This window comes from Ambystoma mexicanum, chromosome 4p (assembly GCF_040938575.1).
Source record: "Ambystoma mexicanum isolate Mex_15411 chromosome 4p, UKY_AmexF1_1, whole genome shotgun sequence".
Lineage (NCBI taxonomy): Eukaryota > Metazoa > Chordata > Amphibia > Caudata > Ambystomatidae > Ambystoma > Ambystoma mexicanum.
The window spans coordinates 1,132,288,935-1,132,304,181 of NC_090927.1; the positions used below are offsets into that span (position 1 = coordinate 1,132,288,935).

At 46.0% G+C, this 15,247-nt stretch overlaps 1 protein-coding gene across 1 annotated transcript in view; it reads left to right on the top strand.

Moving 5' to 3' along the window:
- Positions 1-15,247, top strand: part of EPM2A (EPM2A glucan phosphatase, laforin) — a gene marked incomplete at its 5' end in the record, with an annotated part of 1,251,062 nt that overhangs the window by 1,055,596 nt on the left and 180,219 nt on the right.

Sequence of the window (15,247 nt, forward strand, 5' to 3'; positions counted from 1 at the left end):
TCGTTCAATGTGGCATTTTGTACCACGCACTATCAACGCCGAAGTGGTCCCCTGGCGCTCAGGCGGCTCTGTAAAAGGTGGAGGAGAGGGGGTGGGTTAGTGGGAATAACGTAACATACTCCGTTGCACTATCCTCGCTAGCAAATAGTTTCAGGCCCAATAAATAAAATGAATAATTTTAATGAAGATCGGCTGGAGAGACTAATTTATGTTTTTAATACAGGTACATCCTTCCCTACTGCCAATGCCCTAATTTCCAGACCCTGGCCGACAGGTTCTTCAGCTCCCAGGTGCAGCTCCATGTCAACAACTTCACCACCCTGACCATTTATTGGGATGATCGGCAAGGACCAATATGCCCTTACGCGGTACTAGCGGCTAGAAGCAACATACAGACCGTTACGGTGGTGTAGTGCCTCGTTGTTGGAACAGCCTTGCAATTATCAGTGCGACCATAGTGCTTCTTTTATCGTAAACCAACACCCTGTGTACCGCAAAGGAACAGCGCGTGACTCAAGATGAACTTTTGCGGATCAAGAGCAAAGACAAATGAGAATCACTGAATATTCTCTAAACATTTGAAGTCAAATAAATGTACTTTACCAATTGTACAATCTTGCTGTTTGCTTTTAAACCACAGTTTCATATTCCGAATTGTGGCGCGCTGTGTTGTGAGATGATCTATGTTGTTTTACGGGTTCTGTGTGAAGTCGCGTAGAAGTCGACTGGGCGCATTTGGCCACGCAGCCCAGTAACGTCACGGAGAGAGGCAGGGAATATGAATGCTTTGTTGATGTCAGGCTCAGGGGTGGGGGATATGATTTAGTGCCCCAAAAGCAGGTCAGCCAGGGCGATGGGGCAAGTGATAGGATTATCACATAATGTCGGTGCACAGCAGCCTGATTTATCGTTTGTTTAGTGGACGAAAAGTCGGGTAAGGTCCATAGGAAATTTTTCTACAATCGACAGATCCATGCCTGAAAACACATGGCCGATCCGTAGGGACAATTACAATTTGGTCACGGAAATACCCTTTATTCATTTAGTGGCATCACCATATCCCTGAAATGCTGTGGATGTGCTGTCTCTCAAAAGTAAATGCGAATCAGTGCATCCCGTGCTCGTTGTCCATCTAGTGGACACCCAGGAGGTGGTTGTGCCATCCCATCCCCATCCCCATCCCCATCTCCGTCTCCGTCACCATCTCCATCTTCATCATCTTCGTCTGGGGGCATTGGAATGTTCCTGCGCAGGCACAGATTGTGCAGCATGGCACAAACAAGTGTAATTTTACCCGTCTTCACTGGGCTGTACAGCAGTGATCCGCCAGATATGCTTAAACAGCGGAACCGGGCCTTCAGTAGTCCAAATGTCCTCTCAATCATGCCACGTGTGCGGACATGTGCCCTGTTGTACGCATCCTCATGCCTGTTCCTTGGCCTCCGTACTTGTAATGAGGCCCACTTTGTTTGTAGCACAAGCTATTTCTCTCCTGGAAGACATTCATGCAAAGACACCTTCATCCGAACTCTGGAAGGAATACAAGGGGAACAATCCAAGGAACCTCCTGCTGAAGGACGGATATCTCTTCAAGGAAACATGGCTGGCAATACCCACACAAGTACTCAGATATAAGATTACGAATCTATGCCATGATACCCTCCATTCAGGACATCGAGGCATCACCACCACCTCCATCTTTTACAGAGACAGTTCTGGTGGCCAAGACGACATAAGAACCTATGTCCAATCCTGTGCAGTTTGCAACCAGAATAAACATGATAAAAGAAGACCAGCAGGTCTCTTACACCAACTAGCAATGCTAACACGACCTTGGGAAATCATCGCCACAGATTTTATCATGGAATTACCCCCATCCACAGAGTACACGACCATAATGGTTACCATCAATTTGTTTACACATATGGCTCACTTTACACCCTTGTTCAAGCTACCATCCTCATCTGAATTGGCTGTGATTTTCCTGGAACATATAGTTAGGCTTCATGGACTACCTTCCAAAATCATCTCCGACAGAGGACCCCAATACATATCCCAGTTTTGGAAACAACTATGTCAAATATTGGGAATCCAGCGCGCGTTGTCCTCAGGATATCATCCACAAACAAATGAAGCAACTGAGCGAGTCAACTAGACCCTAGAGCAGTACCTTTGCTGTTTCACCACCAAAGTCCAGGATGATTGGTCACTTTTGATTCCTGTAGCTGAGTTCGCTTACAACAATTCTGATCATTCAGCTATCAAGACCAGTCCGTTCTTTTGTAGCGAGGGATTTCATCCTTCGGTTCTACTATCTGTTCTTCCTCATCCGACTCCATTTCCTGCAGTCGATTCCTGGATCGAAACACTGGTCAACGTACACAAAGACGCCAAGGAACGACTGGAAAAAGCCAGAAAAGATGTCAAACCATATGCAGACACCAAAAGGAGACCAAGCCCTTCTTACGCAGTGGAAGACAAGGTTTGGCTGTCTTCAAAACTTCTTCCTTGACATCTGCCACCAACTAAACTGGCCCCCAAGTATTATGGGCCCTTCTTCATAAAGGAAATCATTAATCCAGTGGCCTACCGACTCCAACTTCCAGAGTCATGGAAAAGGATTCATCCAGTCTTCCACACTTCCTTGTTGAAACCATTTGTACAATCAACCCGAACTGCTCTAAGACCCACTCCAGTAATCATCAATAATCAACTTGAATTCGAGGTCTCCAGGATATGTGATTCCAGATACAGACGAGGTCAACTCCAGTATCTGGTTGAATGGAAAGGATGTCCTCCCAGCGAGCGCACCTGGGGACCTGTCCCAAACATGAATGCCCCCTGTTTAATACAAAGATATCATCGGATTCACCCAGGCAAACCCGGAGGTGCAGGGCTTAAGAGGAGGCATACTGTCATGAACCACCGAATTCGTCCATTATGGACTTCATGGTCCATGATGCACCGCGGTATGAACTCCGTGATTCTACCAACATGGCTGACAGTTTCGAAACACTGCACACCAGCCCTTCCGCGTTACGCTCGACTTCCTAGAAAAGAGCCACGTCCCCGCGGCGCAGCGCATCTCAACGCTACTGCTTGGAGTAGTTAGACGTGTGTTATCGGAGTCCGCTCTGTGCTCCTATTGATTCCTTTGTTTCGCTCCTTCCTATACCTGGTACTCGCTTGTCTCTTTCCTTTTCCCGTTCCGTGCTTCATTCCTGGATTAATCTTGCGCTCGGTCCAGGGCGCTTCAGCTCCTCCCGAGCCTGTACTATCTCCCTCCTTGTTCCACATCCTGGATACTGAACGCTTCCTAGCAGAAGGCAACAAGAACTCATGCTGGAATCCGAAGACCTGCGCCCAGGCCTATACAAGTCTCGGACAGTACGAAAAAAGGAAGCCACTTCCAAGAAGGTCGCAAGTAAGGAGAAATAGGTGAGAAGGGGAGAAACTTGTGACACATGCCTGCCATGGTGTAGAACCATGCCTTGGTGGTGTTCACCTGTGCCAACCGTGGTTGAGAGAGCAATGTGCTGTTGCACATGCAGCAGGACTGCGTCCAGCACCTCCACCAATGCTTTGGGGAATGTTGGCTGTGCTAGTCCATGCAGCTGACTTACAGTGTATTGGAATGAGCCTATGACAAGTAAATGCAGGACCGACACAACCTTCACCAGCGGTGGCATGGCTGTGTGATTGCAAATCCTGCTCTCAATCTCTCCCTGGATCATGGTGAGGACATATGCTATGCTCTCGCTGTCGAGGCGGTACAGGGCTAGGATTTGCATATCACTGAGGGTGCATGGTGTGGCCCGTACACTTGCACCCCTTGCATGCCACCTCCTCCTCCTCCTCATTCCTCATTCCTCATCCTCCTGTCTAATGACTCTTGGGCCCTCTATTGGTTCTCCAGCCTCTGCCGCACTATGTTGTCAGTGTTTAGGTTGAAGCTCCTCCATGCTGCTTTGGGTGCACCTGGATTCATTGGGTGCACCTGTGGCCTTATTCCCCACACCTGCATGCATTTTCTGGAATGTACCACCTGCTTTCAGGTGGAGGTTTCGCCGTCTAGCGTTTGGCTGTGTTACCACCATTTTCTGGCAGTGTTACCGGAAGGGACAGCCTCTTGATGTGACTGTGTTGCCATTGTGGCGTTATTACCGCCAAAGGTTAGGGAGGCATCCGGTGCTAATCAGTGCCTTTATTAGTGGATAACTGTTTACCGGCACCAGAGTTTCCCGCGTTGGTGGTCTGCCGCCCACCTAGTTTGCCAGTCCAGTAAAAGTGCTGGTATCCGTTGATAAAGCCGTTTTTTTACTGGACCGGCAACCTTGGAATGAAGCCCATTATATTTTTGTTTCCAACTTGTATTTCCTTTCGAAACTCGAGCCGGCATGATGCCTGGAAGCTCTTTATGCTATAAAATGGCATTGCATTGCGTGGGGACTAATGGAGGAAGTACACGGGCAAATCTGACATTGGAAATGTTGTTTACTCTTTCCTTTTTAAACCAGAGCTGTCTTTAAACTCTTAAACAACCTTGGTTTGGAACCAAACATTTCACTTTGTAACATTCATTCACTTATTGAACAATGCAAAACGCGTGAGTGGAAACAATGCCAACTGCTCTGGTCGCAAGAGCAGGTCTGCACTGAGCTCAGGTCTGGCCATTTGTTAGTTCTGTTAATATGTTGTGCCAAACGTAAGCTCCTGCAGCAGTATTATTCTTGAGTATAATGATGCTGGGCAGTTCTTTATTTTTTGTGATATTTTAGATGACTTTTATATGTTCATGAATAGTTCTTTGTCATATGCTACTATACATGCGCACGCATTGCAGCACGTCGCCACATAGCGCTTGAGGAACGCTTTTAGAGTTCACAAAGGGTGGTATCAATGGGAGCCCTCGTTTCCGAAGAGTCACAATGGCGTTCACGCGTCTAGAGTGGGGGTCGATCGCATTTGCAGGAGACATATCTCAGCATAGGACAACAGTGGTCGAAGTGTACAAAAAGAAGTAGTGCAACTATGTTCCCTACTGGCCTGCCCCCACGCCCCACAAACACCAATGCCGTACCCCATCCCGCGCACAATACAACCCCCCAAGCACACGCGCCTGCTGTGTCGGGGAAAGGTCAATGCAGTGCACTGAAAGTGCACGTTTCAACTTCTCCCTACACTTTTATTTTAAAACAAAACCATTCCGGAACGGTTTCTTTTTAAAATAAAAGGAACAGTAAAACTTAATTTTTAAAAGTCGAGGAGCACCGCTCCCAACCGCTTTGTCCACTAATAGGACAACTCCAAAAATCGAATCTTCTCTTTGACTGGCCACTGTCTGAAAAATACGACATCTGCTAGGCTGCGCCTGCAGGCAGCATGTGTTTTTGACATTTATTATTGGACTGCCAAGTGGCAGGATTTAGGGCGACAGATCAACACTTGAAATATCGAATAAAAATATACGTTTGGAAGTCAGGCGTGGGAGAGAGGTGAGCTCTAAGAAGGGAGTACCGTTACACCCAATCAAGACCCAGCTAAGTTCCACTCAATCTGTCATCCTTTTGAGGTAGGTACGTCAATAAACTCATCAGGTCTGTAGTGTCATTGAGGATGAGGGTATGCGTGCCCAGTCAAATGGAATGAGTGTTGAGGGGCAAGAGCTTTAGTAGCTAGGTCTGGCCTGTACGTGGAAGACGCAAAAGCAGTGCTCTAGATGTAAGGCTTTTAAGATCACTTCGATAGAGGGCAGTGAACCGTGGTTTCTGAGGCATCTGCAGTTTAGATGGGTGGTGAATGCAGGCTGAAGGACTGGACTGCGTACCTATTGAAGGCCACTACAGTTGAGTAGAGCGATTGGCAATTTATGGTGTGGGTGCCTCTATTCTATAGTGGGGTTGGGTTACTCCACCTTGTACGAAAGCAGGGTATTCGCTGGGGATGTTTTGCAAATACAGTAATGATAATGAAATGTTTCTATTATGGAGCTTTTCACCAAAATGCTCTACATAGAATATATTTACATACAGTATAACCCCACTGAAGTTGGTGCTGAGTACTTTAAAAAGCTGAGGAGGCCTTTGCAGGGATTCGAACATGGGACCCACGCAGGTCGCAGCAGCGAGTGCTCAACCCACTGAGCTATCTTACCGCTGGGCTGAAGGGTGGTCTTATTTATTTAGTTGTTTCAGCTTCAAAACACTTATTAGCCTTGTACTTTGCTGGCAGAAGTTTGTTGCACGTGTCGAGTGGCCACTATGACTATCCTTCTGGATGATGGGCTATCAATTCATTTGGGACTGAAGGAAAGTAACCTACAGGTTGTTTACCAATTGTGGCCCCAGTCACCGCGGCCAGGGCCTGGGCCCGGTGACAAGGCTTTACAACCATTTCAGCTAGAAAGTGGAGTCTACACCTTGGGGAGCCCCTGTGACTCTACAGGTTAGTGACAAGGCGTTTCTTAGGGGGTGGTTTAGGACGTTAGCTCACTCATGACTGCCGTTCTCTGGACCGCAGCACGCACTGAGTATAAGAAACATTCCCAGATGATACCCACAGCGAACTAAATGGCGTTTGGATAATACTTGTGATCTGTTCTGGTTTTCATTTATTTGCTGTCCAACCGCTCTGGGTGTGTGTGCTCGGAGTCATAACAATTGCTTTCCTCTAGTGTCAGTTATGTGAAAACAATATTCTTCAAACTTAAAAATGATGCCTGTAAACTGTTCAAAAAGGGGATCATCCTCCAACCTCCTTAGAAAACACTGCACATAATCTTTGCCAGAAACAACCTTGTCTTGTAACAGACCTCCGTGATAGGAGACATGCCTTGGAAAATACCTGCGTCGTGTTTTATGTAAAGTAAAGAGAGATAATTTATAATTGGTTATTTATAACGCGCTTAATACCCAGAGGTTTCTAAGTGTGAACATGGGGTTCAAACCTGTGTTGCTCTGCGTCGTCTTGCTTCCAAGACGAGCATGCTGCCCCTGAGCTGTCCTCCCTCCAGATGTGCCTTCCAGCAGTGTGCTGAACCACATTAGGGCATGAGGCAGTCCCAAAGCTATGGCACGCTTCTCACTAGGTCCCATACTCCATCTTTCTCACTCAGGGATCTACTCTTTGAGACACATTATCCAATATCTCTCTCTACCTCAATGTCTCTCCTCAAGTCTCGCTCTCACAAAGCCCTGCACCAGATTTTCTGTCTTCTCAGGTCAACCCTTTTTGGTCTTAGGGTCTTCCAACTGTTTCTTTGGCAAAACTATTCTCCACTCGTCTTTCTACAACCGTCTCCCCTAGTACTTTAAATGCCCTCCACTTCTTTTCTTCAGTTCCTTCCACGACTTCCTCCTTCTCCTCCTTGATGTTACCCAATGTTTCCCTTTCAGTTCTTTCTAACATATCCTCCATCACCTCTTCCACTTGCTCGTCCACCAACTCTACTTTTTTTCTATCTCCCACTCTTTTCTTATCCACTTGTCATCTATATTTTTTAGCCATATATCCTCTTCCCACCTTCTTCGCTCAATGGTACGCCTTCTTCAGCATTTTGAGTCCCTCCCTTGCAACAATGAACGCTCTACACCTCTCACAGTACCACTCTTTGGCTCCTTCTATAGGCATTTGGGTCCCTCTGTTAGAACAATTAAGATTCTACAACTCTCTTCCAACTATCAACCTTTTCACTCTTTCTGGGCACTCCTTCATCACTTTGGGCAGTTATTCACCCCTTTGGGCACTTTGCATATAATACTCCCAGTCTTCTAATTATTCACTATCTTTGCCGCTTTCTGTGCCTTCTTTTCCCCAACCACCTTTCTACACCCCTTGCATCCTCCTGTCTCCTCCTTATTCCTGTTTCCTGGCTTCTGCTGTCCCCAAGCTGCAGGTACTGTACTTCAGTCTTCTATATCCAACTCTTCCCTTTCTACAAATCCTTCCTCAGCTTTTTCTGTTCACCTATCCAGAAAGTTCAAAATAAGCTTTTCCTCCTAAATCCATCAATCATTAACTGAGCCTGTGGGTTTTATAAGGCCTCCCTCTGATGTTATGGAACTCGGATGTGGTATGTCGGATGGTGATTGGCTACAAGGATACCTCTGCGGAAGATTTTCATCCCTGATGTGGGACATGAGATTGGCTCTTCCATCCACATCGGAGTCATCCTTCCTGCTGACAAACCCTGTCCCTGTCTTCCAACTTCTCACTGGGTTAAGGGAACTCAGGTGTGCAGGTTTGACATTGGGCACTTGTGAATTTTGGCCTTTGCAGGCCTCTAGTGTTGGATGACCTGCAGCTTCAATAACTTCATCAACCCTCTTTGAGCTTCCAAATTCTGCGTCCACTCTAGGTCTATTGCATAGGGTATGGCTGTTAGGTCCAACCTTTAATGATGTCCTAGAGTTCTGAGGTGAGGACTTGGTACTGTATAGTCCCTCCTGTTGGGTGGTCAGTCCTCTCTCTGGTTGTTGCACTCTGGCCCTGCCCTCAGGCTGGACTTGCCTAGCCTATTTGTTCTCAAATGTGTGAGTGTTAAGGTCTTGTTTGAGGAATGGCTGACTGCCTCTGGGAATCCCTGGCATAAGTCAAGTCGCACTCTTTCTTTGAGTAGAGACAGGAGGTGTTTTGCACCCACGCAATGGGAGCAGAATAAACAGGTGCCACCAGCTTAAGGGGATAGCCCACTTCTCAATTTCTTAAAGTGGTAGAAGCATCTATACTTACAATGTGTCTTTTGCTTGAGACATTACGGGACAGCCACAATATTCTCTGCCACTCCCGGGCCCAGCATTTTGTGGCAGCAAATAGCCTCTTGAGGACCCCACCATCTATCAATGCGATCAGGTAGGGGACATTGTCGCACCTTATATTATAGTTAAACACTGCAAAAAATAAATAAAAGCAATAAATAATAAATAACACATTTGGAAAACGATAAATAACAAATGTTAAATTTGCAGTTTACTAAAGCCATTCAAAATCGCAATGGTTGAGCACATCAAAACTTGAGGCCGAGTTGATTTAGGGGTCACTTAGTGGATGTGACATTCGCTCAATTAATGCAGCACATACCAGGTTTGATCCCTGAGCTTTAATTCATCAATAGTATACCAGGTAGGTGCTTATCCCCATGCCCACTGATGTTTCAGAGAACAACGGTGGTCTTTACACCTATGTGCTCGACAGGACACACTCTCATTTCTTCTGAAAGCATTTCTGGGGATATCCTGTCGGAGACGGTGGGGGTGGTTTGACCTCCCCATGAATGAGAAGGAGCCCCTCTAGTAATGAAGCGCTAAACAGAATCTCAGAGGACAATGACCGGATTGAATCAGAAATAAAGTGGGCCCAAAATAGTGAGGAGATTGGTCATTTGTGTCAGTCAATAGTCAATAAAAAATAGCAATTTGTAGAAATTGTGCTGACAAGAACAGGAGTGTATGCCACAGAAAAATGGGCACACCTACTGGGTCACCCTCCTGGTACTCCTTTGAGCAGACATCAAATTCCTCAAATTCTAAGCTTTCCGGCATGGTCAATAGGGACAATTGGCCTCATTAAGAGTTTAGAGATATTTCGGAGGTAAATCCTCAGAGATACCACCAAACGGATTTACAGTTACCACCACTTGGTCCCGTGGATTTAGCACAGGACTATATAAGTGGTGGTAGGTGGTGTAAGCCCCAATCTTCTGGAGTCCATGGGATTCCATTGGGGATTTTTGGCAGAATTACCACCAGTGGAATTAAGAGTGGTAATTCAGCTGATTATTGGGAGCAAAAGTGGAGGATTCACATTCAGCATCATTTCCTTCCAAAATCGGCAGAATTACCATTTATAATTCCACCAGTGGTAATTCTGCCACAACTTGAAATTTGGCGGTTTGTGAAAAATTGAGGTAACTGAGCTACCTCCACTTTTTTCCCCACACCACCAAACTTGTAATGAGGCTCATTAATATCCCTACCTGATATTTCATGCACACTGCCTCCATGAACCTATAAGAGACCTTTTAACACCTCATGAGTCAGACACTTAAGATGGGTCCAATTTTACTTATCAGGTGTTTCCTCTTACGGCCTTTCTTTTGCTTATGAAGTGTATATTTTATTTATTGGATATTTACAATGCGTCTATACACAAGTATATCAAGGCGCAACAAGACAAGAGGGTGGGGGAAACACGGAGGACTAAACAAAAACGATCCTACTAGGCATTGTGACATTCGGATCGTGCAAGTGCAGCAAGAGAAGTGCAGGGGATGGGGGAAGTGCCGGTCAGCACGCAGGGCCCATGAGAAATGCGAGTGCCAGTGGAGGCCTGGTGGATAGAGCCAGCGGAAAGCAGAGAGTGCAGGGGAAGAAAGGTCCACAAGGTAAGTGCGAGGTAAGAGGCTGGAAGGGCTACAAGGGTGGAGGTCCAGCCACGCTAGTGCAAGGAGAGGGGCCCATAAGGGCAAGTGCAGGTTGAGGGGTGGGGGATCAGGGGAGACCAAGTGCAGGGGTAAACTGGATTAGAGCTGCCTGGTGCCCTGTAAGACTCTGAAGGAACCAGGCAGCAAGTCAAGAAGCAGGCAGGGACATAACTAGGGGAGGGGGAGAGGGAAGGAAGAAGAGAAAAGGAAGGTCTTGAGAAGCTTCTGGAACTTAAGGAGATCTGGATGAAGTCTGAGAGGGGCATAGAGGCCATTCTAGAGAGAGGCTCCTGCAGAGGAGAGAGATCTACCCCCAATGATCAGCTTGGAAAAGCATCTGATCTGCAGAGAGTTAGAGCTAAATGACTGAAGGGTTCTGGCAGGGAGGTATTTAGGGAGAGAGAGTTGGATGTAGAGGGGTCCCAGGCCCCAGAAAGCCTTGTGGAGGATGTAGAGGGCCCTGAACCTGGCCTCACAGCAACAGGGCACAAGTGGAGTGATTTTAGGGTTGGAGAGATGCAGTGCCTGGGCTTGAGGCCAAGGATAAATCTTGCAGTCCTATGCTGGATTAGTTTGAGGGGGGCGAAGGGAGGAGTTAGGCACATTAAGGAAGAGGCTGTTGCAGTAGTCCAGCCTAGAGAGGACCAGAGCTCTGCAGACATTTATTCTGCCCAATCCACCCCCTGACTGCTGATTGTTACCCTGAACACTGCAGCATCCATATTATATATGATCATTCTTGAGGGCCCTAGACCTTACTCTCTACCTCCATGCTCACTAAGGTTTTGTAGTTGTGGTGTGCCTTGAAGAAATAGATAAATAAGCAGCATATACTGGGCAATGGTGAAGAAACAGGTAGTTAGTTTTCAACAGTGTAGCACAGCATAACACAGTCTAACAAAGAAATGCACATTTATCAACAGGACTTGTGTTTAGAAGTATGTAGATATTAAGAAAAGAAATGCTTGATCAATATAATTTGACAGTTTTCACACGGTACTTCATTAATTTTGAACACCTAACACAAATAATGTGTTTGTTTTGAACAAGTTCATCACAGTTCATTTTCCAAAGAGTGATGACTATCGACCACCAACCAATAAAATGGCAAACCTGGGTGTGAGCACCCTCTTGAAAAGGAACACCCAGGTAGGTGTGAGGGCTGCTAGGAGTTTGCAAACCCAGAACTCATGGAAAGCTCAACTCCTTCCCTTCCCAAATGGAACACAGGCCCAGACAGACAGCAAGACAGACAGCAAGTTCAAACTGTGGTTGATTACAGCCAAAACCAACAGGTATCAGTACAAGGATAGGCAAGAATCCTGGAACATCTCAGTGAGCCCTGGCTCGCAGGCCAGTTTTGATAGAGTATTGCATCATGAGGATGTCACAACCTCGGCCACTCATCAGAAAACCTATCACCCTTTGGGATTGGGTGTTGAGTGGTAGTCCCCCTATACCAGACCCTATATGTGTTAGTTTACTGGCCCTCCCATGTCACATGTCAGGCTTGGCCCATCCCAATATTGCTTTCACAGGGTGAGGGTCCGATCATTGGTTCTTGCCTTTTGCTACCCACCCCTAGAGTCCTGAATTGTGATTGGCTAGAGCTGACCCCCCCAGGCCTGGGATCCAATATGGTTCTCAGCTCGCAGTGTACCTCTTCAAGGTAATAAGAACAACTATGTGTCTGCATTGTAACATGTGTACACCACCAAAGTCAGTGCGAGTGCCCATTCACATCATGCAAATCGTGTCTCTTGCTGTAATGACTTTGTTGCAAACTTCTGTCTGTTGGCGTGAGACTGTTCATCTTTCCCAGTGCCGGTTTCGATTCATCATTGAAGCTGCTAAATCACTTGTTCAGAGACCGTGTTTTGGGCTTCTAGAGCTCTGAATTACTTCAATTTATGTGGATTTATTTGTATTATTGCAGCTGGTCTTATTGCCGTTCAGGGAATGGAATGTCACCTGTATCTTGGTGGCCTTGGCAGCTGGCTCTGTCCCACACTGTTGCTTTTCTGTTTAGTCTGAATTCAGATCAACTTAGCTCTTACAGAGACGGTTGTGGCCTACTTTGATTTTCCTGAGCCATGGCATGGCTTCTACATGTTTGTGTTGTTCTATAGTTCTCCATACGTTAGTAACACATTGGTTCTGTCAGGTCCCATAGGTGCTCCTGCAGTTCCATAGGTTAGTTCGCACGTAAGCATCGGCAAGCTTCCTCAGGATCTCTTGCTTCTTGCGGTTTCTGCGTTGCTGAGATTAAGCTAATGACAAACTAATAAAAGCAAAGGCAGTATGTATATGTATCTGTCCTCTATCTTATGGAACTGTTCCGCATGTGTTCTTTGTGTATTCGGGTGCGTGTTTTGTTTCCTGATGTGCGGATGGCACGTGTGCTTCATCTCTAACGCTGCTATGTCGTGGTGTCTCTAACGACATCTTGGCGCTTTAGTCGAGGCTGTCAATTGAGGTCTCCTTAGTTGCATCCTGAGGCTCCTCATCCACTCTGGGTAGTGTTTGCACGGTTCCTGGGCTGTATAGTTGGCTGAGTGGGTACCTCTAGACATACTTGTCTATCATAGGAGCACTAGGAATCGGTCTGAAATGGTATGGGCGATCATTGTATCTTCGGTTCTTCTTCTGGGTCATGTGTCTGATGGGAGGGGAGCAGGGGTAGGATTCGACCACCCCTCTTCAACCCGGACATGAAACTTTTACTAGATCACTGCAACAACACCTGAGGAGGACTTCCCATTGAATGGTAAACTGAGCTGCCCAACGCTACCGATCATGCCTGAACCACCTAAGAACTTTCAACATTCAGCTTCCAATGGACATCAACCCTTCTTTTCCTCACCCATGCCTAGCCACCCACCTTAGAAGTACATAAAGGGTCTGAGAATAGGCGTGCAGCACTTTACAAACCCCAATGCAAGTTCAAGAAAAGATATGCGAGTGCGCCAGTGATACCGAATGGAGTCCAAGATGGCTGACACATTGATGAGTTGCCGGGGGAAGTGACAACAATGCCCTGCCCCAATGTAATGACATGGCGTGACATATTGCTGGAAATCAGATGGAGCATTTCCTATTGGAAAAATGCACTTGTAGGGTGATTATGAAGAGTTTGATTAACTGATAGTGGAGTTAAAAAAGTTGTGGGAAATTGAATGGCGCAGTTATAAAAATGCTGGTACCTTTCTGTGTTTGTTACACTCTTCATTCAAGCCTATGAGCTCCATTTATTTTCAACACCATCTAATGAACAGAGATACAAAACATGTATAATGTAGTTCTCGCCAAGAGGAGGCAATGCATTATGTTAGAAGAACTCAGAACGCTGCCCAAAACATGGCAATTAACTGCAAACATTGCCAGCAGCGCAATCGAGCAGAAAAAAAGAGGAACAGATGCTAAAATAGAGGAGGATCTTCCAAGTTGTTTGGCTGCTTGAAGAATGTAAACAGTGCCTTCATTAAGCCACAATCAAGTATGTTTTAATCGGGAATGATTACACGCCAGCCAAGATGTGCTCAGTGAATGGAGCAGGTGGTTCCGAACTTGCCCCTTCATTCAATCCAATTTGTTTGCTCCCTGGCGGGTAGTTTTTCAACAAAGTGCACGCATCGTCAAAGTCTAATGCATGCACATAATTTCATCCAAACCATACAGCAGGGCTCCGCGTTATGCAATCTTTCTGAAATTGCCAGTGCTGAGGCAACACTTTTCCAAGGTCTCCTGCTTTACTTGCAGCAGAAGGTTGGTAATTGCAAGGAGTCGTTTCATGAATCCAACCCATACAATCACATCTCATTCTCTTTTGCAAAACACCTGAATTAGATCTGTGCAATGCCCCAAATAGCAGACTGTACAAAATGTGTTCAGACTATACATTTTACATACATAGACTTACGTTACAATAGATGACGGGATCCCCAAAATTAACACTGCGTGCAACTTCAACTATTCACGCGGCAGAGAGGACAAAAGAGGCAAACTCGCTTTTACTCTTTTACTTTGCTCACCATTTTGTGAAATTGTGCTTTCCAGTCAGCGTTTACTGGTGGCTATTATCCCAGTCAGTGGCATGTTCAGGACAAAGGGACGACACTGGTCTCAGTAGCAAAACATGTGGGGCAGGTGAAAGAGTGCAAAGTGATTTGGGCGTCGTGCCTGTGGCAATTGTTCCTTTTACGGATTACTGTTACAGTGTGTTTGTTTTGTATTATTCACTATTAAATTACTGCTTGAATTGGGTGCCTGACTATTTCATCTGACTGCCAAGACCTGCTTAGGAAATAAAAATGTATGAATAGCACTGTATGCACATTAAGCCTGAAAATAATGTATGTGCTTGAAAGAAACAAGAATCACCAAGCCAAGAAACCTGAACGGGTAAATGCGTCAACCAGTGATCTTTGCATGGTAATGATTTGAGAAATAACAAGTGACTTACTTGGTTATTATTATAAAAACAGAGCTGTTTATAGAAATCATTGTTGGGGGGCTGTGAAAGGCTACAGTTCGGGAGAGGGGGTTAATGCCAGAGAGGTATAAAACAGTCTCACCAGGCATCACGGCAAGCAGAAGGAATTCGAATGAATGCATGAGAGGGTGGATCTTAATGGGGTTGATTGACACTTGTCGCAGCGAATAGAAAGTCTATAGTAGTGTGGAAGGTACCTTGCTCTAATAAAGGTTGTTGTTGTGGCCGTTGACAGGGATCAGCTGGATATGAGGAGGAGCCCTGTTATGAGTGGGCTTACTAGCTGGCTACGTGACGATTTGAAGCTTTAAAGCGTTTTGAAAGTTCAGGTAATG